Source organism: Hyaena hyaena, unplaced genomic scaffold (assembly GCF_003009895.1).
Source record: "Hyaena hyaena isolate Hyena2069 unplaced genomic scaffold, ASM300989v1 scaffold_618, whole genome shotgun sequence".
In the NCBI taxonomy this organism is placed as follows: Eukaryota; Metazoa; Chordata; class Mammalia; order Carnivora; family Hyaenidae; genus Hyaena; species Hyaena hyaena.
The window spans coordinates 992242-1018338 of record NW_024081250.1 but is presented as its reverse complement, the minus strand read 5'-3'; the positions used below and the strand labels follow the sequence as shown (position 1 = coordinate 1018338).

Sequence of the window (26097 nt, the reverse complement as noted above, 5' to 3'; positions counted from 1 at the left end):
GAGAGAGAGAAGGGGATTGTTGGATGTATAAGTATTGTTATATGCCAATGAGATACCATATTACAATTTGGGGAACAGTTTTGTTGTTGTTGTTGTTGTCGTCCTGTTGTTCTTAGGGGTGGCTAGGAGAGTTTTCATGACCAAGGTATTGACCTCTTTAGCTGAATCCAAGCCAGTTCATGTTGTTTTGCAGATGGCTGCTCTGGAAAATTCTGGGCCATAGCCAGAGCTTTCTCATGCTTTAAAAAAAAAGTAAGAATCACTTTATATTTTTCTGGTAGGCTGAATTGAAATATTTTCTGTGGTATGAGATGGAAATTGTAAATTTTTCTATCACTATAGGGAGTAATAGAGAAAAAAAGATGAGGATGACTTCCCAGTGAATGCTGTTGTCTGAGCCCTAAGGAAAGGCAAACTCTCAAGTTGCCCAAAAAGGTCACATGGCTTCCAAGTCTACACTGCTTCACACATTAATCCAACCAGTTAGAAACTTGAGGACTTACAGGAGGTGTTTGAATGATTGATTTTTGTAAACTTTGGCCTGTTTTGGTAATCATTGTCTACTGAATCCATCTGCTACATAATCTCTGGCCAACTAAAACTCTTAAAATGACACTTTAACAGTTTGTGCCAAAGGAGTGGTCTCTCAAATAAAGTTCTCTAACACAAATCTCTCCACTGACTTTAGATGTATTTACTCATTTTCCACTGGAGACGACACTGGTGTCCCTCAAGAGGGTAAAGCAAGATGATGACTGAATGGCTGAAATGGGTCAAGTCAACAAATATGGGACTTTTACAACATGCTGGGCTAGGTGCTGAGGGTATAGTAAGAGACAAAAATTCCTTCCTGTATGGAACTTCTATTCCCGTGGAAGAAAAGGAGTCAAAAGTTTTGGGCTTGAGCCACTGGGGAAGACTGAGCACAAAACAGGTTTAGGATGTGGGGGATTAGGAGTTTGGGTCTTTGATGATGTTTTGTTGCAAAGGCTCATTTATCCAAATGGTGATGCTAAGTAGGGATCTGGTTGAATTGGCTGTCTTGTGGCCTTTGCTAGAACATCATGGAGGTGGTGAGAGTGCATATTGGGTTGCGGTGGGGTAGAAGTGGTAATGTTGATGATTATGTTCTTCCTGCAAGGAACTTGGCTTTGAAAAGTGGTAACTGGAGGAGATACAAAGTTTGGGGAAGCTCCTCGCACCAGTATGTGACACACTTGACCATATTCTTACTATGCAGGGAATGGGCCTGTAGAGGGAGGGTTATTGGTGAAACAAAGTCTGAAAGGGGAGGGTGAAGATGAGATCAGCTCGGGGCAGGTGGTGAGGTTTCCTCAAACCCAGAGAGGAGGTATTCAGGAAAGGTCCAGATAATGAGACAGTAGGTGTGGAATCAAAGAAGATTAAACCTAAGGAAGCTGCTTGGTGTAATGAAAAGATAAAGCTCTAGACTAGGGATTAATTTAGATATCACTTTGATGCCAAACAGGATGTGATGTTGGCCAAATCGCCTCCTCTCCTTGAGCCCCAGTTTTCCCTGTTGCATCACTGTGCTGAATAAAATGGTCTCAAAGGCTCATGTTGGTTAAAAGATGCCACAGGTATAAGCTAAATTTTCAGGAAAATTAAGAGTGCCTTGATGGCAAAAGAGTCATGTGTGCAACATGATGGGGGCCATGTGGCTAGGATGAGGCCGGTGTGGTTGAAACAGGTAAAGATAGATGTGTTGGTGGTCAGTTTGATGTGTTGGTGGTTTTATTCAGGTGCTGCTGATGGGGTAATTTGCTTGCGGTGGGATGACACAGCAAGCCCAATTCTCTGCTTGGTGGAGACAGGAGCCACCAGCTTTTCCCAGGAGACATTTTACAAGTAAAGGCTAATTTTACTTTTGCTGTTGATGGCATTTCTCAGCTATACTAATTACCATCCTGATAGAAACACTGCAGAAATATATCCTGTGCTCCCAAGAGTGCAGAGGAGTAAAGAGGTTGTTCTTAAATAATCCAAGAAGAGGTTTTACCTGTGGATTAAAGCTACAATGCTTCCTTAGTTATGGTTTTCTTAGTGGAAGATGCTCTGGTGTAAACAGAATTTTTGTGTGTGCCTTATTTTTAAGTTTCAGATCCAAATTCAATTGCAAATAAAGTTATTGTAGGAAGGAAAATGATAGTTATGGATTAAATATGTGCCTCAGTTTTGTTTGTGTGTGCCTGTTTTTTAAAAAGGTATGTTGTAAATTTGAGAATTATGTTTTGCTTTCTTTAGTTCTTTAATAAATATCTGGCAGTCCATCCATCCACCCATCCTTCCATCCACCCATCCTTCCATTTATTAAAATAATATCCCTGAATAATAGCTGCCCTGAAGATCTGGTAGCTTTAAATCCGGTGAGCCAGACCTAAACAGGTATTGCTTGCCTTAGCTGGGATGTTGTCTCTTGAGGTTCCTTTAGTACACTTCTTGGTTGACAGATATACATTCTTAGTTTGAAGGCAAAATGGACAATATCTTCAAATTCAAGGTGTTAATAAGATATGAGCATCTTTGAGCCTCAGAGTCTTGGATGAAAATCCTGACCCTATCTATGAGAGAGCTCTCTTGAGCTCTAGGAGTTTAAGAGCCACACACTCATACTTGGAAATGGAAAAGGACTTCCTTTTGATATAAAGGGAAGGAGAAATGGGTAAGGCATATCAGGCATTGGTTAATTTTTAAAAATCAAAACAACTGACATGATTATGGGTGATAGTGGAGGTCAGGTGCCTGGCCTGGAGTAAAAGGGATCGTGTTTCCCAAATGAATGAAACAAAAAAGGAAGAGAGAAGTATTACAAATTCACCATAGATTAAGGTCTGACCCTTTATGCTAAGAACGCAGATGCTGAGGCTCTTTTAGGGAATTTGCTTTGCAGGAGAGGAGCTGCTTTTGTTTGCTTTTCTGATGACTTGGATTTCTACAGCTGCTTATGGTTCTTGAACTTCCTGGAGAAAGTACAGGCAGATAGAATTGTGATGAAATCAGCATCCCAGCCCTATGTTTCCTAAGGACACTGTTGATTCCAATAGTACTTAGCTTGATTCTAGCAGATGGCTTAGATTTTATATTGGGATAATATCACAAGGGGTATAGTGTGTATTCATGTGTGCTTGTGTGTGTGTGTTTAGATGTGATGCTATAATTAGGGCAGGTAACATTATAAAAAATTGATGATTATTTGGTTTGGGGCAGAAATGGCTTTAATTTCCCCAAGTATTTCATTTTCTTGGTATTCTCCAAGTGTGCATTATCATTCAGACGACTAATAGGAAGTTCAATACATTGGAGGACACTTTATAATGAGCATTATTCTTTAAAAAAGAATAATTTGGACACATTTTCCATTAGAAGCTAATATGAGGTTGTTAGGAGTTTGGATAGGGTTTTGGTGTCTGAATGCTACTGCTCTTTCTGCCCCTCTCCAGGGTCTGACCAAAAGGGATATACACCTAAAGATCAACAGTCATAAGGGAAACAGTATGGCAATATTAATCCCTGAGGATGGGCACAGTATCCCTTCATGAAGGGATTTTCTGACTAGGTGAGACAACTTGTTATTCCATTGCCATCAGACTCACAGATGGTCTTGCCTTCTGCATGTTGACTCCATGTAACCACCATGCTCAGGGGGAGATCAAGGTTAGCAACAGGAGGAGGTTCTGCTGTGCTTACCACATGGATACCTAAAAAAAAAGAGTAAAGTTAGCTTCGGTGGATGGCAGAACTGCCTAAGAAACCAGTGTGTTCAGGAGTGGTCACCATGGGAGAGCAGGAAGCAGATGGAGGTGTGGGGCTACTTGCTCTGTTGGGGCTGTGCAGTGGGGAAACGGGGTGTGGGGCATGGCTGTGTTCCTTTTGTTAGCACACACATTTCAGTCAATGTCCTGGCCAATCATATTGGTATTCCTTTTTGGGAATGGGGCCTGTGAAGACTGTCAAAGAGGTGTAAGTCAAGGATGATGGACATTACCTTTTAGGTTCAACACTCTCATAAGAAATCGGGAAGTAAGGTTTGTCACAAATTTCCACACATAAAGATAAGCCAGGCTATTGTGTCTATCAGGTTTTTTTCTAGGCATTGCCATATTTCTGATTTTATAATTTGCCCTTTATCAACAGCCTAATAGATACTGGAATAAAATAATTATGACAACTAACATTTATTGAGAGCTACTGCATACTAGTCATATATATTGATTCACTTGTTTCCTAAAATAACACTGTGAGGTAGTTGTCATTTTGGTTCCCATTTTGCAGATGAGAAAACAGGGTTACACAGCTATCAAATGGCAGGACAATATAGGTGGTCAGGTTCTAAAGTGCATGTTTAATTCCGTCTCTCCTAGAGGTGGGTTAAGAAGAGGGGGCCGGCCCAGGAAATGGGAGACCAGCACATAGGCTAGAGCCTGGCTTAGCCCTGCCATAAACCTGTTGTGTGATTGACAACATGCTAAAGAATTCCTCATTCTGAATCTCAGTTTCCTCATCTGTAAAGTGAGGATGTGATTTCTGTTCAGGGTTTTTGGGCCCATGACTCAATGTAGTAGCTTCCTGGGGCTTTCATAATAAATTACCATTAACTTGGTGGCTCAATTTCACAGCAGAAATTTATTATCTACAGCTGTAGAAGCCAGAAGACTGAAATCTAAGTGTCTTCAGAGTTGGTTCCTTCTAGAGGCTCTGAGGGAGAATACATTACAACACCCTTCTCTTAGCTTTTGTTGGCTGTCAGTAACTGTTGGCATTCCTTGGCTTGTAGACACATCACTTCAATCTCTTCGTCTGTCTTCGCATCACCTTTTCCCCTGTGTTTCCGTGTCTCAAATCTCCCTCTCTGTTCCTCTTAATAGGACACTTGTTTTTGGATTTAGAGCATCCTCTAAATCCAGGAAGGCCTTGTCTAAAGATCTATAACTTTAATTACATTTGCAAAGACTCTTATTCCAAATAAGTTCACATTCATAGATTCAGGGGACAAGAAATTAGACATATATTTTTTGAGGCCACTATTCAACCCACTACACTCACAGTCCAGCCCTTTTTTTCTGCTGCAATATGACAATGACAACAGATATGGGAAGAGAAAGAATTAAAGCTAGGTAGTGGCTAAAATCTCCTGGGAAGATTGGTGCAGTGTGTTAAGAACATAGTATGTGGAGTCCAGACCCCTGGTTTCAAGCAATGGCTCTGCTACTGCCAGTCCTGTGACCTTGAATAAATCACTGAATGCCCCCCGCCCCCATCCTGGGCCTCAGTGTTCTACCCAGTAAAATGGAGCTAGTAATAGTAACATTACAGGATTATTAAGTGGATGACCGTAAAGTGCTTTGAACAATGTTATTATAACATTAGCTGCTATTATTGTTGCTGTTGCTGTTGTTACTTCCATTTAGAAGTTAAGTTTATGCCTATGATTTTGATAGAGAAACAAATTTTATAGGGATGCATTTAAACTATGGCAAGGAACAACCCACAAGTATGCTATTTTTCCACCATATTTTAAATTAGGATGTCCAAATGTGTCTGAAATGTGAGGATTATACTTTCCAGCATGCTGAAACAATTTTTGGCTCAATCTTTTTAGACATCAAATAAGCTGAAAACGGAGTGAGGCTGGGGCTCACGCTGGAAGAGGCGGGCAAACAGATGGAAGGTGGCTGAGGGAGCATTTTGATGTACTCGTGGAGGAGGCGTTAATATTTTAACATCTTTCTTGTTATTTACAGATAATTTTTATGAGAGATTTTCAGAGATGCTCAGTTTTTTCCCTTTTCTCTGAGTGGCACAGAGTTGTCATAGATCAATCTGTTAATACGAAGCTAAAGAATTTAGCAGTCTCCTTGTGGGGACTGACTGCAGTTTGAATTTTGTATCTAAAAGGAAGTTTAGTTTTCAGAATCCTGATTTTTTTTATGTGCTAATTCATTGCCTTGCAAAATTCATCCAATAGCCTAGAGTCAGCAGGAGTGATTATTGGCCCAAGTTTTATTTTAGAAATAGATGAGCTAATTGCTTTGTATTAATATTGTATTCCTATTTTATCTTAGGCAAGGAGGAGACAGAGGTGAATAGGAGAGCCATAAACTCTTCAAAGGTAGATTCATAGTGGACAGACCTTCAAATAAACCATCACAACACAGTATATGATAGATGCTCTACTTGAGATGCTTGAAGTGGTTAAGACAAGGTTTTGGGAGGCAGATATACCTGCATTTAAAATTTGCCTCTAAAATCAAAATCAGCTAGTTAGTCTCGCTTTGGGTTTCCATTTTCATGGCTTTAACTAGGGTTATTTTTACCATTTTCCCAATAGTGAGGTTTAAATGAGATAATATATACAGAGTGCTTGGCATGACGTGTGGCACATAGTAAATGCCCAGTAAGTCTTAGTCATTATTACTGTCGAATAAAGTGTTATGGGAAGAGCTGTCTATGGAGTAATTTTGTTAACTGATTCATATGGCTTGATATTTATGTATCACATTACATGGTACATTTAAAGCATGCATGCTTTATTACCCATCTTTATATCTTTCATCAAAGTTCATTTACCAAATTTATATTCTGTATCACATGGACATAAATTAAAGCCAGTTTGCTCTCTCTATATCCTGAAATTTGACATTTTGGATACAGGTTTGCATATAATTTTTTAAAAAGCCATTACAGACACTGATAGATACTTAGACACTTGAAAGGGATATCTGTTCCACCTATAAGGAACAGAGCCTCACTCTGACCAACTCAAGTATCAAGGCTCTATTTTAAGAAAACAAGAATCAGTTAATAATAGTGGTTAATAATAGAGACCTTTGGAGTCCCAGGTCTACCCCGTGCAGCTTTATGACTCTCGGTGAATAACTCACCTTCTTGGAGATGCTTTTTTAGGTATAAACGCAGGGATAGTGATTCTTGCTTCAATACATACTAGCGAAGACTACATGACACAACATGAAAAGCCCCTAAGGCAGAGCACAAAGTGTTCGATATGTAATATTATTACCCAAATGGTATTAAGACGGCTAGAATCTTCCAGAAATCTGATGATAAGAACCAAGGTATAGCTGGGGCTTGGAGTTAGGAATACATGGGTCACACTAGGGGCAGAGGAGTAGAGTTTTAAATCTTAACTCGAGTTCTGTTATTAACATATCTTCTCCACAATTACTTTTCCCTCCCTGCCCACTTTTCTCACCTGTAACTGGTTTGTTATTTTCATTCTCCGGGTTAGGCTGATGGGCGCCTCTCTCGATACCAGCTGGCTGAGTGGAAGGCTAGCACGAGGCGGGCGGGCCCCGGATTGCGTGTGCCGGGGTCACGTGCTAACCTCTGGGCCAATGAGCGAAAGCGGGTGGGTTCTGGAGGCAAAGCCTGCAGGCTACCGGCGCCTTTTCTCCGCTGAAGGGAACGAGAACGCTGAGAAGGGTAGGTGAACCCGCGGGTCAAGGTTTTGGTGACTGGATTGGTGGTCACATGGGTGGCAAAACTCGTGAATCTGGAGGTAAAATGTGACCCTGGCCGGGTGGCCCGCTCTATCGTGTTCCTGGTTCCTTCCTTCCCTCAGCGAAGGGCGCCCAGACGACGACGGCTCTCGCTTCTCGGGCGTGGCCGCAGGGCGGTGCTTCCAGGCCTTTGCTCGCGCGGCCTCTGGCTGCAGTGCTTCTCCCGCCTTGCCCGCTCCTCTCGAGGGAGGGAAGAGCTGGCTTCCTTCTCCTCTAGGTTCCAGCCTTACCGGCACACTCCGCAGGGAGGCCCGCCTTCCTGACGGGGCCTGAAGGAGCCCGCAGATCCTGCCTCACCGCCGCGTTCGGCTCCCTCGTGCATTTAACCAATTTCCTTGTTTGCTTATTCCCGTTATCTGTCTGGTAATAGATCAGTCGAGTCTGTTACTCACAATTTCCAAAATGCCTCCAACGGAGCAGGGACTGGGTAATACATTTGTTTTCACCGGATGAGCATGAACTAATGTGTCTACCGTGCAAATACAATTACTGAACTGTGGCTGCCCTGGCTTTGTGACCATTATGAAACGTGCGGGGGTGGGGGGTGGGGCAGAAGAAAAGAAAAAGAAAGAAGGGAAGAGAAGGAAAAGAAAGGAAAAAGGAAGGAATAAAAGAAAAGAATGAAAGAAAGCAGAAGGAAAGAAGGAAAAATGGGTCTCCAGGGACTACTTCTGTAGTCCCTCATTGTTCCTGTTTCCCTTTCTTAACCTAAAGTACTTGGGTTCAAGTCCTTTTTCCTCCATTAGCGGCCTCCAGCTGTGACGGCTTTGGCATGCAACTTAGTCTCTCTGTGCTTCACTTTTTCATCCATAAAATTGCACCTATCTCATAGGATTATGTGAAGATGAAATTAATTGAACCTTGTAAAATATTTAAAGCAGAAGCTGGCACAGAGTTAGATAGCTCTACCCTCATTAGCATTTGTTAGTAGGAAGTGAGTGTAACTGTTGAAGTCACAGTGGTGAGTGGAGGACTGGGATCTGTGGCCCACCAAGGCTAGCGGGGTGAGTGGGAATTATTTCTTTATGTGCACAAAAATACATCATTATAAAATATATGATGCTCTGAAGAGTGTTCAGGGCGCTATGAACATTATGAATGCAGGGACCTCATTTGAATTCACACTAGGCGCTGGTCAGGAAGTTTTCCTTATGGAGGTGACATTGGAGTTGCAATGTGAAGACAGAGAGTAGGGTTTAATGTGGCCAAGAATGAGGGGTAGCTGGTAGTGGAGGAATTGTGTATGCAGAGACTCCAAAGTGAAGGACATCCTGAAGGGAGAGCAGGGAGTTTGGAAGATGAATAGTGATGAATGATATCTCATGTGGGTATATTCTCATTTTGTAGAGAGAGAAACTGAGGTTCATTTGGGAATCAGAATTGGGCTGTATATTCCAATGTGCAACTGGGGTGGGAACTAATGCTCTCAGCTTGTTAGAATGCAGACCCTCAACCCCCTACCCAGACCGAGTGAATCAGAACCTGCATTTTAACAAGATCCCCAGGTGATGTGTGTGCACAAAGAAGGGAGAAGCTCTGTTTTGCACATAGACTCACCCAACATTGGTCAAAAGAATCAGTCAATTTCTGTGTCCTCTCCTCAGATATGTTCATTTGGAAGGTCCAGTATAGGACCCAGAAATCAGCATTCTTAAGAATGTAGTTCAGAAGCAATTGATCCAAGACCAGATTTAAGAACATGCTCTGGAGAATGTCTGGATGAGAGTTAGCATGTGAGAAGGATCTGGACTTGAACTTAAACCTGAAAATGCTTCTGGCCTGATGATGTCTGGGGCCTCCCTCACATGAATCCATCTGCAGATTTCAAATACTTTTTGATCATCTAAGCGTTAAATAAAACTTGGGAAAAGGGCAGTGTTCACACTAGGGATACTATTAAATTTGGGGGTTGATGAAAGTTGTTGAGGGTAGCAAGATTAGTGGTATGGGTTCCTCTGGAATAGTTTTTATCGGCTCCTGAGACCAATTGTTTTATGTGGCTCAGAATAATAAAAAGACACTTATCCTGTCTGTCTTAATTTTCCAGATGGCCTCCAGGAAAATTTCCAAGCAGAAATCACATTTATTTAGTTCAAGAACCTACTGGGAAGATGATATAGTCATAGCAAAAGCCAAATTCTCATTGACTTTGAATTTAATGTTTTTCTGAATTATTTCTCTCTAGGTTTTAAAAAAATTTTTTTTTAATGTTTTATTTATTTTTAGGAGAGAGAGAGAGACAGCGTGAGCAGGGGAGGGACAGAGAGAGAGGGAGTCACAGGCTGAAACAGGCTCCAGGCTCTGAGCTGGCAGTCAGCACAGAGCCCGACGCGGGGCTTGAACCCACGAACTGCTAGATCATGACCTAAGCGAAAGTCCGACGCTTAACCGACTAAGCCACCCAGGCGCCCCTCTCTCTAGGTTTTTTAAAACTTTGTTTACTTTTTTCTTTTCATGACTCCTCTGAATCTCGGTAACTTTGATTTAACTTCATTTTTCCCCTAACTGTGTGTAACTAATGAAATTAAAAGGTAATTTGAGGGGCGCCTGGGTGGCTCAGTCGGTTAAGCATCCGACTTCGGCTCAGGTCATGATCTCGCGGTTTGTGTTGAGCCGCGCATCAGGTTCTGTGTGGACAGCTAAGAGCCTGGAGCCTGTTTCAGAATCTGTGCCTTACTCCTCTGTCCCTCCCCCGCTCATGCTCTGTTGCTCTCTGTCTCAAAAATAAATAAACTATAAAAAATTTTTTTAAGAAAGGTAATTTGATAATGACTTTTTTGAAAAATGCAGTACTCTTTAAAGATGCAATTAGTGTGGATTTAGTTTGATTTTTTTCCTCCTCCCATTCTATAAACACAATAATATTGTGCTATTTGGGGAAAGTTCTTAATGTCTCTTATGTGCAACACATCCTCGTAGACACTATGGGGTATAAGCAACACTGGCTAATTTTGGGGACTCACTGCAAAAGGCAAATGCAGGACCCTTATTAAAAATTTTTTGGACAATAGACATTAAACCAGCTTGGTGCTCTTCTAAGCCTGGGGCCCTATGAGGCTTCATAGGTCATACCCATGTAGTCAGCCTGGGTATGAGGTCCTGGGGTATGAGGAGTCAGCCATATAGAGAGATAAGAATCAACTGTACCTTGCACCTCCCTGGGGCAGTAGATCCTCTCCTTTCTGGTCGGCTTCCTCACACCACTGAGGAAGGGGGTAGAGTATCCAGAAGCCCACATCTTTTGGTGAGGTGGATACAGTCACGTATAATGAACAAACACATACCAATGTTGGAGATTTAAGTGGGAACCTGGTTTGTGATAAGAAATTGGTAAATTTATATTGAGAGTCTTAAAATACTCTTTTTTCAAAAAGTGTATTTATTTTGAGGGAGAGAGAGAGTGCACTCATGTGTACACAAATGGGGGAGGGGCAGAGAGATTGGGAGAGAGAAAATCCCAAACACTGTTAGCACAGAGTTAGACTTGGGGCTTGATCTCAGGAATTGTGAGATCATGACCAGAGCCAAAATCAAGAGTTGGCTACTTAACAGATTGAGCCACCCAGGCACCCCAGAGAGTCTTAAAAATATTCTTACCCTTGCACCAGTAATCCCTCTTCTAGGAATTATATGCACACAAAGTAAAAAGATGTTCATCACGATTGTTTTATTTTAAGTATTAACAAAACATGGGAACTAACCTAAACATCCAGAGTAAAATATTATATTATTAAATACTATCCAGACATTTAAAACTCAAGAATATTCAGTGACCTGGACGTTGCTGTATCTTACGCCGTATATTATGAATAAACAATCATTGATACTTTCCCTTCAGTCAGCCCTGATAATAGACACACTTAGACATTGTACGGACAATGACTTTGCTCAAGGCCACTGCCCCAATCAAAATCAATTCATTCTTTCCTGATATCAAATGTGTCTACCACTTGTGCTCTGGCCTTTTCTGCCTCATTTCCCACCATGTGTCCATTACTTTGGCCAAAGTAGATGCATTTATATTTGCACCCCCCTTGCATCTTTGCTTGGTTGGCCAGGACTAGTCTCCAGATCTGCCCACCTACATGCTAAAATCCTATCCATTTTTCAAACCATTACAAATTCTGTTCTCTCTGAGGAGTTTTTTTTCCCCCTTTCTAATTATCCCAGCTAGAAATTGAGTGGTTCCTCCTCTGATGTTTTTTATAGCATGTTGATTGAATTACTTATATAGCATATGTTGTATATTGCTTTCTATCACCATTATTTGTGTCCAAGTCTTTTTTTCCCCATCTGATTATTAACCCCTCAAGGAGGAGATACTGGATATCTTTGATTGACCTGTCTCCCTCATTAGAGTCACTTGATGTATTAGTTTCCTAGTGTGTATGTTCAATTAATATGTTTGACGAGGGCAACACGAATAGGAAATTTCTAGGGATGACACAGAAAAGATAGAACAAAATGAGAAAAGGATAAGAGGGACTGTAAAAAATTTTAAACTCTGGAATTAGTTTAGAGGAAGAATAAAAATAATTTTAAAATAAGAGTCCATTTCACAGGTGTTGTCATTTCTACTGTTTTTCTTCACTGGGTACCTCATTCATTCATTTATGTGGAATGTACTTATAAAAATAAGGAAGAGAACATTATAAGACTTACAGACAACTGAGACATTGAAGTAAGAAATAAGGTAGACTACCTTTGTACAATGGAGAGTTGATCCCATCACATACAGGTTAAGTGTTGGTTCAGACTACTTTTGTTTATTTGTTTTGATGTAGATGAATATATCTTATTGAAAAGGCAGTCATTTTGGTTGACCTAATTTGGGGACTGGATATAAAAGAGAGTGTCATGCTTTTTGTTATAAAGTATTGGTAGCGAGAGAGGATTTGGAAAAAATTAGCTGGTCTTCAATCTGTAGAACAATAGAAATTTAATCTCATTTTTTTTTTTTTTTTTGCTAGAAAAATTCTATTGGTTTCTGACACAACACATTTTGGAGTTAGGAAGTGATTTCAAGTATCAGTAGAGTTAGGCATTAATAACTGGGTTAGAAATACATCTAAGAGTCTCAGTAGATTCACATAGGCAGGGGGAAAACGTTTCTGTGGGACTCTAGGTCACTGTTCTTGCCTTCCTCCTGTTTAATGAACATTTTTGAGTGTTTGGAAGAAGAAATAGGCGTGTTCGTCAAGTTTTCAAAGTTGGGTGAAGGAATTGGGATGTATTAGGGATTTGGAAGATGAAGCCAAAAGACAGAACCAACAAGGTTAAATTTAATACGGATAATTGTACATTTCTGAACAACAGTTTAAGCAAATGTCTGCAAAAGTTTATGGAATGTGTGACTTCACTGCAGTTCCATGAAGAAGGCCCAAAGAACCTGTTGACCACAAACTTATTATGTGCCTCTAGTGTGATCTGACTGAAGAGAAATTACTAAATAAGGACAGATCTAATGCACACTGAGGCTACATTGAAAGAAACGTGATATTCAGCTCAAAGAAAGTGATGGTCTCAACTTCAGACCTCTCCTGAAGCACAGCCTCACCTTCTATCCTTTACGGACTGGGAGATGATAGAGGGCAGAGAAGAGTTGGACCAGTGGAGATGAGGAAACTAGGTCATATGATGAAAAGTTTAAGATATTTTAGTCTGGAGAAGTAAGGTCTTGTGGAATGAGGACACATTTGATAACAGACCTCAGATGTTTGTCACCCAGTGCAATGCATCTCAAACTTCTGAGTGCACATAAATCACCTGGGGATCTTGTTAAAATGAAGATCCGGATATATAGTAGGTCTGGGGTGGGGCCCAAGATTCTGTATTTCTAAGAAGCATTTGGACGGTGCCAATGCTGCCGGTGTTTGAACAACACTTTGAGTGGCAAGGTTCTAGAACAGCTCTGTACAGTGGAACACTCTGCGATGATGGGAATGTTCAATATCTGTGCTGTACACTAGGGCAACCCCCTGCCACATGTGGCTATTGAACACTTGAAATGTGGCTAGTGTGACTGAGGAACCGAATTTTAAATTTCATTTAATTTCACTTAATTTAGATTTAAATAGTTGCATGTGGCTAGCAGCTACTGTATTGAACAGTACAGTTCTAAGCGGTATAATTAAAATTAATGCTTGGAACTTACAGGGATTTAGACTTCATTTTAGTTGTATGAATTTTGGAACAATTGTAGCCATTCAGTATTGACAGAGCTGCCTAGAAAATTAGTATAGTAATCAAGTCTCTAAAGAATCTTTAAAGAATATTGAAGAAAGGACACTCCTATTGAATGGGGAGTGGGGAGTACTAGTATCCAAGAGGTGTAGCGTGTAATTGGAACAAAGAGTTAATCAACTTAACACTGTAGTTCTCAGCCAGGGACTATTTTGCTCTCCATAGGACATGTGGCAATGCTTGGAGACACTTTTGGTTGTCACAACTGGAGGGAATCCTTCTGGCATTTAGAGGGTAGAGGCCAGGGATTGCTGCTAAGCATCCTGGAGAACAGGGCAATCCCCCACAACAAGAAATTATCCAAAATATCAGTAATGCTGAGGGGGAGGAAACTTGCTTTAATATATACAGTTTATATAAGTTAGTGATAACAAGATTAATAGTGGAGTAGAGAAATTAGTGAAAAACATGCATGGGCAATTCCCAGGGGGGGAAAAGATTTAGGGAAAAATAGTAACCTTACTATCTTTGATAAAAATATATGCAGCTTAAAATAATGAGATTTTCAGCTATCATATTGCCAAAGTTTAAAGGAAAAGCTAAAACACAGTAGTGGGCAGAGTGATGAAATGGATCCTAATCGTGGTTAGTAGGGCTCTAAATTGTCCCAGTCCTCTTGGGAGCAGTTTATTATTCCATATTTTATTTTATTAATTAATTTATTTTATTTTTTTAATGTTTTATTTATTTCTAGGAGAGAGAGAGAGAGAGACAGCGTGAGCAGGGGAGGGTCAGAGAGAGAGGGAGTCACAGACTGAAACAGGCTCCAGGCTCTGAGCTGGCAGTCAGCACAGAGCCCAACGCAGGGCTCGAACTCACGAACCGCGAGATCATGACCCAAGCGAAAGTCGGACGCTCAACTGACTAAGCCACCCAGGCGCCCCTATTATTCCATATTTTAAACAGGCATAGCCTTTGCCCACCTATTTGCCCAGCTATTCTACTTCTAAGAATTTATCCTGAAGAAATAACAGGCCAGATTCACATAGATATGCATGTTTGGACATGCGTTATATCATTGCTTATTTTGGCAAACATTGGAGAGAACCCAAACGTCCAATTTAAAGGATTTGCTAAATAAATTATGGTACATTTCTGCCATGGAATATTCTGCAGCTGTTTGCATAATAAGGTGGACTTTGAAAAATGGAAGGATTTTAGTGACAGAAAAAATATTGATCAGTTTACAGAATAGTAATTTATGTTGAAAAAGATTCATATGATCATGTATTTACATTCAGGAGAAATGGGCAAATATTAGGATTAATTGTCAGGGGATTTGAGTTCAAGTCAACTACTCCTTGACTCTTCTCATTTGATAAATCTATTAATCCAGAGTCAGTTTCTTCATGTGTAAAGTGAGAGTAATTCCTGAGCAGTCTACTCATTTTACAAGATGCCTAGGCTGAAATTGATGCTTTGTTTGCAAAAAGACACTGTGTTTAATGCCTCCAGGTTGGCACTGGCGTAATTTAAAATTATTTGAGCTTTTGTGGTATAAAAGTTTAAGGGAGCTAGAAGAATTCACCGGCTGTTTCCCTCAGGCATTGTTTAGGTTATACAACCTTGAGACTTGCTTTCTTTCCTCTTTTCAGGTAATTGCTGGGGAGAGAAAACAAACTGAAGGAGAATGCAAGAGTAGGGCAGCTTTTTTCCCCTAAGATTAGGGCTGATAAGGCTGTAAAAAATTATTTCACAGTACAGCTGTTGATGTTTCTCACTAACAAACTTTTTTAAAAGAAGGGGCTTCAGTTTCTTAGCTTCTATTAAAATCAGACTAAATTATCTTTCTCTTTTGATACTTGGTTGATGTTCCAATTATATATCAGACTAAAAACTGGACCACAGAGTATTGAACATAGTAAAAACAACTGTTAGAAAGATCATTTGTTAGGGTTTTGTTTACAGTTTTTAGATAGAAAATAATAATTGCTTTTTAGGAGAGAAGTCTTGATTTTTCTGGCTTGTAGGAAATTTAAATGTGTTTTAAATTACCTTAAAAATTTTTTTTGAACATTTACTTGTTTTTGAGAGACAGAGAGACAGATCATGAGCGGGGGAGGGGCAGAGAGAGAGGGACACACGGAATTGGAAGCAGGCTCCAGGCTCTGAGCTGTCAGCACAGAGCTTGATGCGGGGCTTGAACCCACAAACTGAGATCACGACCTGAGCCAAAGTTGGTGCTCAACCCACTGAGCCACCCAGGTGCCCCAAAATTACCTTAACTTGTATTTTTCCTCATTTCATTCATAACGAGTGAGCCAAACCCTTCTGGAAAATATTTAAGACAAAAGGTTTTATCTGAATTAATGCATTATTCATCATAGGACCTGAAATAGTGGGATTGTTTAACTCATATTTTGTCTAATGGAATATTATCATATTTCAGATATTTGCAACCATCCTCAAGTTTTAGTTTAATTTTTTGGCATGTACTAGAAATTTTTAAAAAATTGTGGAAAATCTCAAACATGCAGAAATATAAACAGAAAGTAGTGTAATGACTCCCTGTGTACTTACAGCCTTTTCCCAATTCATCAGCTGGCCACTCCTGTCTTATCCTCATCCACCGACTTCCTACCCTTCTATTGGTTTGAAGCAGAGCACAGACATTCTATCAGTTCATCCATAAATATTTTAGTCTTTATCTTTAAAACAGAAGGATCTTCAGACAGGTTCTAAATATAATGCTATTATCACATGCACTGAAAAATTAAGAATACTTTTTTAATACTACCAAATATTCAGGCAGTGTTCAAATTTTTAATCTTCTCATTGGTGCACAGTTTTCGTTTTTTAGAACAGCTTGAATCAAGGTTTAAATAAAGATCACACATTGTGATTGGATAATGCTTTTTGAGTCTCATTTACTTTTTTTTTTTCCTATTTATTATTTAGACATTGAAGAGACCCAGGTTGTTTGTTCTGTAGAGTTAACTGTGGCCTGGATTTTGTTGATTGCATCCCTGCAGAGTTTTAAATGTTGCTCTGTCCTTTGTGGGGTTTTTTTTGGAAATTGGTAGCTGAATTTAGAGCCTGGATAACAATCAGGTTCCTTTCTTTTTTTTTTAACCAGTTTGCTAAATTTTGGAAAGTTAAGTTTTCAGGTGTTTCTCTTTTAGGGAAATAATGTACATAACTTAGCACGAAAATGTACTTAGAGCTTCAGTTCTTGATTTCTTTGTTACAAAATGTGTGTGCCTGTAAAATCTTGTGATACGAAAAACTTTGCAGAGCTGGTTTTTTTTTTTTTTTTTTTGTAATCAGGAAGAGGGGATATGAAGAGGTCTTAATTTGTTAGGTTTAAATATTTTAAACCATATATAGAGAATGAAATGAAATATATTTGCTGGCATAGTTGAAATTTGCAGCTTGGTTCCCTATTCCCAGACATTGTTACTACTGTGAAGTGACTACCGAATTTTAAAGGAGTTCTGAATGCTATAGCATGTCTGTATTCCATCCTTGTGTTCTCTGCATGTATAATAAAGCAGAACTCTGGCAAGGATTTGCCTACTTTCAGCTTATGGAAATCTGCATTAATTTAAGGCTAATTTTATTTTGAATAGGAGCAAATAGGCTCTAATAGCTGATGGATTTACTGTAACCTCCATGGAACAGTTGGTGTGTTACCCATGTATTTATGACATAGAAGAACTCATTTAAGCATATGGCATGGATAGCATGATGTCTGAATCTTTATAAAAGCTAATCTTTGGTGGAAAGTTATATTCTTTGTGGATTGTTGGTGTGTTCTACTTTATTTATTAACTGAGTGTCCATTTGACATGGCCACATAGTACATAAGAAAAATGGTGGGATCAAAGTCAAGAGATTTAAATTCTAAAGCTTTCCTGTAGAGTTGCTAGAATTAGCAAATAAAAATATAGAACGTCCAGCTAAATTTTAATTGCAGATAAACAAGGGATAATTTTTCAGTGTAAGTATGGCTCAAATATTATATGTGACATACTTAGGCTAAAAAATTGTTTACCTGAAATACAAGTTTATTGTGTGTCTTCTATTTTATCTGGCAACCCCACTCTGCTGAGAGATAGTTATGTGATTTTTGGCAAGTTACTTCGCCTCTTTGAGTCTTAATCCTCATCTGTAAAATGAGAGAATTGGAATAGAATTTCTAAAACCTACTATATTACTCTTAATTTCTGTAAAGATACTCATATAAGTATTGAAAGGCAGGGTTGTAGGGTGTTCTTTGCTGTTTTGTTTGGTATGCAAAAGATTGGAAGAAACCTGTGGTAGAGACTATTATTTCCATCTCTTATATGAATTCCCATAAAAGAATTCTTAGTTTAGGATGGGCAGATGGCTGTCTGGAGTAAAGACTGCATTTCTTAGCCTTTGGAACAGAGTATGACCATGTCACTATGTTGTAAGTGTAATAGTATATATAGTTTCTGGAAAGTGCACTTAAAGGGAGGGCATGCCTTCCTCCTTTCTTTTCCTTTTTGTTGTTGACTGGATTGTGGACACAGTAGCTGGAGTTGAAGCTATGTGGTGAACCTGGAATGAGCCCATGCCTGGTAGAAAAATAAGAAGGGAGAGACATGGGTGTCTGACATTGTAGAGTACCAGAACAGCCCTGTCATACTGACTTCCACACCTTTTGGTAGTAAAGAAGGATAATTTTATCCTGTTGAAGATACTGTTATCTTGAGTAAATCTAGATTTTATCATAAATAATATACAAACTGAATATGTGAGGGAGACACTAGCTAAATTAGTTATGGTACAGCCATAAAATATACTGGGATGCATTTAACAAGATTAATAAGGTATTAATTATATCTATATGTATCAATATGAAATATTTGCATAATTATGTAAGTAAAAAAAGCAAGCTATAGAGCAGAGTGTATGTTACCATTTGTATAAAGAAAAGGAGCTATCGGAATGCATATATAGTATATATGTAGACTGTTTCTGAAAGAATAGACAAGACATTTAATAGACATTGACAGGTACTGGGGAACTGAGACTCCAGAATGAGAGGAAGACATTTTAGTTTTTTTGTATTGTTTGAATTTTTAAAACCCAAGCCATTAAAAAAAACCTTTAACAATAAAAACTGTTTTTTTTAAAGTTCTGATATGCTTGCTGAAGCTCTCCAGAACACTGTGTACAGGCATTGTCCTTTATAATGTGGAGGACATAGAGAAAAACTGAGTTGAGTCCTTTGTTTTCCAGGAGCTTGTGCTCCAACAAGAAGGTATTAATTAGATCTATATGTATCAATATGAAATATTTGCATAATTAAGTAAAAACAAGCTATAGAACAGAGTGTACGTTACCATTCGTATAAAGAAAAGGGGCTATAGGAATGCATATATAGTAGATATGTAGACTGTTTCTGAAAGAATAGACCAGACATTTAATAGGCATTGACAGGTACTGGGGAACTGAGACTCCACACACACACAAACACACACACACACACACACACACACCTCCCACATCTTCTTTATCCGTTCATCAGTTGATGATGATTGATGTTGAGCATCTTTTCATGTGTCTGTTAGCCATCTGGATGTCTTCTCTGGAAAAGTGTCTATTCATGTCTTCTGCCGATTTCTTCACTGGATTATTTGTTTTTCGGGTGTGGAGTTTGGTGAATTCTTTATAAATTTTATAGCAGTGCTTTCAACAATAGCCAAATTATGGAAAGAGCCTTAATGTCCATCAACTGATGAATGGAAAAAGAAGATGTGGTTTACATATACAATGGAATACTACTTAGCAATGAGAAAGAATGAAATCAGGCCGTTTGCAGCAATGTGGATGGAACTGGAGGGTATTATGCTAAGTGAAATAAGTCAGGCAGAGAAAGATACCTTGTTTTTACTCACGTGGATCTTGAGAAGCTTACAAGACCAGGAAGGGGAAAGAAGAGTTACAGAGGCAAACCATAAGAGACTCTTAAATACTGAGAACAAACTGAGGGTTGATGGGGGGGTGAGGGAGAGGGGAAAATGGGTGATGGGCATTGAGGAGGGCACTTGTTGGGATGAACACTAGGTGTTGTATGTAAGCCAATTTGACAATAAATTATATTAAAAAAATAAATTGTCCTGTTACAAGACCCACTGGGGTAGATAGAGGAAGCTTTTGTTGGTAGCAAATATCACAATGAAATAAACGTTCCATGAAGTTAACTTGGTTCAAGATGGAGCCAAAGATGTAAGTCAGATATTTCCACAGCTTATGGCCAGAAAATACAAAGGAAATAAAACTTGGTGGTGGGATTAAATGTTACATGGGCATTCATATATACATACATACACACTTTTGCTTGGAGGAATCTGCTTGCATCTTGATATTATTGATATTCAAAACATTTCTTTAAAACCGTTTCTTTAAAATTGTGTTTCTTTGAAGGGCTTCTTTACCTTTATCTAGCAGAGGATAGCATCTTTGCTAATATTTTCAATACGGGTTCTAATGTATTTACTTGAATACATAGCACAGCATGTCATCTGCTTACTATACTTTGTATGCAGTAGATGCATGGTAAATACTTGATTTAACTTCAAACTGAATAGCATTCATGGAATGGAAAAAATAATCTCCCATCAGATATGATTTGAAATAATATGATGCCCAAGGGACAAAGTTATTATTAGTATTCTTTTCTAAATTCTATAGGCCTATTTTAATTTGGCAAATAAACAAAGTATCTAATTACAAGCATATTTTTCTACCCCCGGAGAGATGTTCTCATTAGTAACCCATTCCTGTGCATGATTGCCTTATCAGTACAGTCTACCTTGTATGAAACCTCAGTTTTTACCTCTATAATTGAAGCTCATTTTCTTTGATCGCTTCTTAAGTGATAACAAAGAATATGGGGTTATTATTCATCTGTCACAATTTACCTACTTACTAGAGTTGATGATTGTTACCTTAAACAATAGAAAGGGCATGACATTTGGAATCAAGGTTAGAGCCCTCTCCCTGTCCTCCACTTCCTATTCCTTTAATCTTTCTCTTTCTCAGGCTTCCTATTCCAAAAATGGGAATGATGGTAATTCTAGTGAATGTGAGGGTCTTTTTGTGGTCAGTTATTGATAAACTCTAAAGTTCTACTAGATGGAAGTTAATCACTGACATTATTTTGTTCTTATCCTCACTGATGCGGAGGGTGTAGTCAATGGTGTATATTGCAAGCTGTGACTAGGCAACTTAGGTGGAGGCTTAAATCCAGGGGACAGTGGGGAGGGGGGACTCAACCTCCTGTGCCGTATGGTTATCTTTCAATGGAAAATAATCCGCAATGTTGGTATTTGGGAATGTAACTTACCATTTATTTTTAGAATGTCTTTTAGATGTGAGATCAAAAAGTGTTCAAGGTATGCTGTGGTCAGAATGCTTCACTTAGGTTCTCATTTTAACTTCCACAAGAGATGAGATGAGTGCCAGAGCCATTATCACCATTTAACTGAAGATGAAACTAAGGTTCAAGGGTCAGTCTGACCATTTTGAGTCACATTTAGAAATTGGAGCAGGTGCTCTAAGTTCGGTTCTTTTTCTTCATAGCCCTTTGCCCACAGCTCTATTAGGCTGTCTGAACACAACAAAATGAATGGTCTCCTTCAACCGGGGAAGGGTCTTTGTGAATAGTACTTCCTCTTAATCCTGGATGTGACCTAAACCCAAGCATTAGATTACATTCTGTCGCCTAATAATCTCACCCTTTCACCAGTCCAGGTCATTGAACTCTTAGGCTGCATGTGAACTAGCAGAATCTTAAAAATAAAACAATTTAATAATCTTCTTGCTATGGAAAATGTTTCTCAATTCTTTCCTCTTATTTCCAACTAGTGTGTGTATAGGTTGTCCTAATGACAAATATACTGCTACTCTCCATTTCAATGGCAGAAATTACTGATCAATCATGAGACTTTCCCACTACACTAAACCTAGTTTTGGCTCTAGAATCTTTCTAAACCCGGTGCTGCAGACAGCCAGTCACTACCATTTGCTGTTTTTTGTTGCTTTTCATTGTTAATGTAGCTTATAACATTCTCATTACTTAATCACATAGAGTCAGCTTGAAAAGCAAGCTATGAGAAGAAAGTCACGAAATTCTATTTTTGTTGTATGAATAAGAATGTTATTGGAAACCCAGTGTTGAGTTGGTTGTAATATTTTTCCCTGAAACGCAGCAGGAGGATTTCCAAGAGGTTGAATGATAGATCTTTTGTAGAGGGTAAAATGCACTTGATGGAAAAGCTGATGGAAAAGCTAATTAACAGAGTTACTAATCAGGGCATTTTATCATTTTGAGAGAAGTTTTGAGAAAAGGATTAATTTTTTCATTGTAAGAACACTTTATTCCATTCCCGAGTTAAACATGGGCATTTATTTGACTCACTGGTTTCGAATGGAAAAAGGAATTTTTAACTAACATCATTTTTCATTGTTAAAATTTCAGCCCTATTTTAGGCCCCCTTTCAGAGTCAGATGTAGATTTAACCACAAAATTTAGCAGCCTTTGTGAAGTCGGGTTTTTAGAGCTATGGTTAGTTGTTGTTAACTTCTTGTTCTTGGTCTCCATCTGGATGGGTCTTGGCTTCCTAAGTCAAGAGACAACAGATTCCTGCAGGTTTCTTGAATATGTTGAACATTTCTTTATCCAGAGAATGACATCTGACATTTATGGGTTCTCAGTTTAGGCTTCCTGATTTCTGGGGTTTACCCCCAAGCATTGAATCAAAGGTTAGACAGAGTGAGATAATGAGAATAGACAATGGCATGATTTATTATCTCTGCTGACTCTAACCGAAGTCAGCTGGAGAAGCAACAGGCCAACTCTCTTGAGAACACAGGTTCAACCTAATATCTGGTCTTTCTGGGACATCTTTTTGCGGCACAACCCCTAAGGTGGCACTAACAAGACCATTTGTGGACCTCATCTACCATTGTAGGTGAGATGGTTTCATTTCATTTGGAGGTGGCTTTTCTCATTGTCATGCCATTGACATGAGCTTGGGTACCCCTTTCAGAGTAACTGAATATTATGTATGTAGGTCTAAAGATCATGAACACTGCTTAGTCAGCTTCCTTCTGTGTACCTTACTCTTCTGGTAAAATTGATAAAGATCATTCCACAGTGAGACCTGCTTTTTTTCTGTATTTTGTTTACTCTTTCTCAGTGAAGTATACTCTCACCTCAGGGTCTGGATGACTGGCACAGTTTCTTCTGCATTGTTAACTCCTTGATATATTTCCCTCCCCGCTTGTAGTAGTTTTCCCCTGTGATCAATATTTAATACCGAACAGCTGTTGCTTAACTGGCTTATATTTTTTTGTTTTCCCCAGGTAGAGTGTGGTCAGACCAGAAAGTTTGTTCATCCTTACAAGAAGAGTTCCATAATATGTGCACAATAATTTTTATACTCTTTGTCTTCTATGAATATTCTATTGCCCCATAATTTTCATAAATTTATCTTTATACATGTAATTTCTTTCTAGACTCTGGAAACGTAGTTAGTCCTGATTTTGAAGCTTGCCATGTTTTTTTTCCCTTGTGTTTTTTATTCAGTTTATAATTTGGGAGCAAGGTATCAGGTGAGGTGCTGTTGGGGTTCAAAAATGAATGAAGGCCTAAGCTTCTGGATGAAAGGGGATATGTGATGTATATGCAATTACCAAACAAAGTAGAAAATGCTACAGATGTGGGCATGTAGAATGAGGAAAGGAACCATATAAGGCCTCCTGGAAGAGGTGACATTTGAAAGAGCCATGGAAAGTCTAAACCTCAAGCTCCATGAGGGATAGGTCTGTGGATACTCTTGAGTACCATTGTATGCTTAGGGCTGAACATAGTCCTTAGCAATACAGTGGGTGCTCCATAACTATTCATTATGCAAATGCAGTTGAGATTTGGATATGTAAATATGACATTGGAAAAGTTATACCCTAAGGAAAGGAGTGATCATGGGGAAGAATAAGAATGGAACATGAAAATAGGAATCATCTGTGAAGATCATGTCTGTCTACAAATGTATAAGAAGATACAGTATTCATCTACAAATTCCAGTTTTCTCTACATGTACACATTTTTCTAGTCACAAGCAGACAGCTTTTCTTGAAAAAGAAAGTGAGACAGGAACATGATATCTCTCTGTCCCCTTACCCAATCAATCATGTCTCTTTAGCATTGACTTCTTGTGAGGACACTCTTAGAAAAGAAAGAGGTGAGTGAAGGGCAATGATATTTTTCTTTGAAATGTAATTTGATTAGCCTCTCCTCTGTTCAGGCAGTGAGAAGGGCCCAGCTAGAGAGGTTTTAAAATCTCCTCATCATTTTGGAAGGCTTGGATGCATTAGCAGGGTCAATGGTATTGTCATGGTGAAAGAATATTATCCTGCACCTGCCTGACCTAATCCCAGGTTTCATAGACACAACATGGCAGAGACTATGAATAGTCAAATATGGAGGGACACCAGGGAAATAATCTTTAGTATGGTACACTGCCCATTTTATTGGCAAGTTCATTTTAGAGGATTTAAAAAATCACTTTGCATTGTGCAGGTTCAAGAGAAACCAGGAACATGCACAATGTGATAAGAATTCTTGAGGCTTAGGCAAAGTTAGATGAAAGTCAGCACTGTTGAATTTCATAGCAGAGGTGTGTGTGTGTGTGTGTGTGTGTGTGTGTGTGTGTGTGTATGGGGCTCTATTGTTATAATAACAATTGTTAAATCTTTCACAGTGATTATAAATGATTTCAATTCATAGCACTGTTGCACTTTTTAAAAGTTCACTTATTTACTTATTTTAAAAGAGAAGAGAGAGAGCAAGCAGGGAGGGGCAGAGGGAGAGTCAGAGAGAGAATCCCAAGCAAGGTCCATGCTGTCAGCAGGGAGCCTGATGTAGGTCTTCATCTTACAAACTGTGAGATCATTACCTGAGCCAAAATCAAGTCAGATGCTTAGCTGACTGAACCACCTGAGCACGCTAGGCTTTTGGATTTTTAAAGCTGTTTTGACATTCCTTAGTCTATATTGTATTTATAATTAAGTTGAAATTTGGACATACTTTAAAATTTTAATATAAATATTAAATTGTTATAGATTAGTGACTTTTCTTTGGATACTATTTCACTATAGCACATTTTTGGTATCTTTTTAGTAGTATGTATTTATGCATCTTTTTTTTTTTTTTAATATTTTTTATTTATTTCTGGGAGAGAGAGAGAGAGACAGCGTGAGCAAGGGAGGGTCAGAGAGAGAGGGAGTCACAGACCGAAACAGGCTCCAGGCTCTGAGCCGGCAGTCAGCACAGAGCCCGACGCGGGGCTCGAACCCACGAACCGCGAGATCATGACCCAAGCGAAAGTCGGACGCTTAACCGACTAAGCCACCCAGGCGCCCCTGTATTTATGCATCTTAACATACTTCAATTCTAGCTGACTGTGGTCATGCCTTATCTCCTTGGCTTCATTGTAAATCTCAGTTAGGTTAAGTTCCAGACAGAGCCGTTGTCTGATCCTGATTTAGTCCCTGTTGTGACTAGCATAATGATTGGTCTGTCATAGTTTTTCAGAAATTATGGGATTAAATTAAAGCAAAGCATGTCAGTTCTTTTGTTGTTGTCGTATTTATTTCTAAATTAAGGCAGGAAAGTTGTGGTAGAGACACTTTCTACTCAACAACTGTTATTCATCTTTCTTGGTAACAGAAGTGGACTTTGTTTGTATCACTAATATATCCAAGCCCAGAAGTTGATATAAACTGGTCAAAATAATCCTGCTTCCTCTGATAGAATTTTTATTTCCTAGCATCTCTTGAAGTTAGGAATGGTCATGTAACCCACGGACTACTGACACATAAAAGGAAAAAGGCTGGAGGGAGCTTTTGGGAAAGCTGATGTCTTCCCCTTTTCATCTTCCTTTTGCTTTGACCATGGACAAATAGCTGAAGTAGCCACTTTGCTTTGGTGATACAAGTATGAAGATAAGAATGGAGAAAGACTGAAAGAATTGGGGTTTTGGATGGCATCATTAAATGGCACAACTGATGCCAGCAACCACCTACCTCCAGACTTATTTTTTAAAAAAAATTTTAATGTTTAAAAAATTTTTTTTTAAAAATTTTTATTTCTGAGAGAGAGAGAAGACAGTGTCAGCAGGGGAGGGTCAGAGAGAGAGGGAGGCACAGAATCTGAAACAGGCTCCAGGCTCTGAGCTAGCTGTCAGCACAGAGCCCGACGCGGGGCTCGAGCCCACAAACCGTGAGATCATGACCTGAGCTGAAGTTGGACGCTTAACCCACTGAGCCACCCAGGCGCCCC

At 39.2% G+C, this 26097-nt stretch overlaps 1 protein-coding gene and 1 long non-coding RNA gene across 3 annotated transcripts in view; one reads left to right on the top strand and one right to left on the bottom strand.

The window, feature by feature from the left end:
- Positions 1–26097, top strand: part of ERC2 (ELKS/RAB6-interacting/CAST family member 2) — a 903427-nt gene that overhangs the window by 16753 nt on the left and 860577 nt on the right. The gene's annotated exons all lie outside the window — the stretch shown is intronic.
- Positions 2828–7357, bottom strand: LOC120248966. Of its 2 annotated transcripts, XR_005532726.1 has the most exons (3): positions 7232–7357; positions 3615–3719; positions 2828–2981 (listed from the first exon to the last, which is right to left on the bottom strand). It is a non-coding gene; the product is annotated as an uncharacterized LOC120248966 (long non-coding RNA). The 2 variants fall into 2 exon arrangements; XR_005532725.1 differs by lacking the exon at positions 2828–2981 and having other exon boundaries at positions 3503–3719; positions 7232–7354.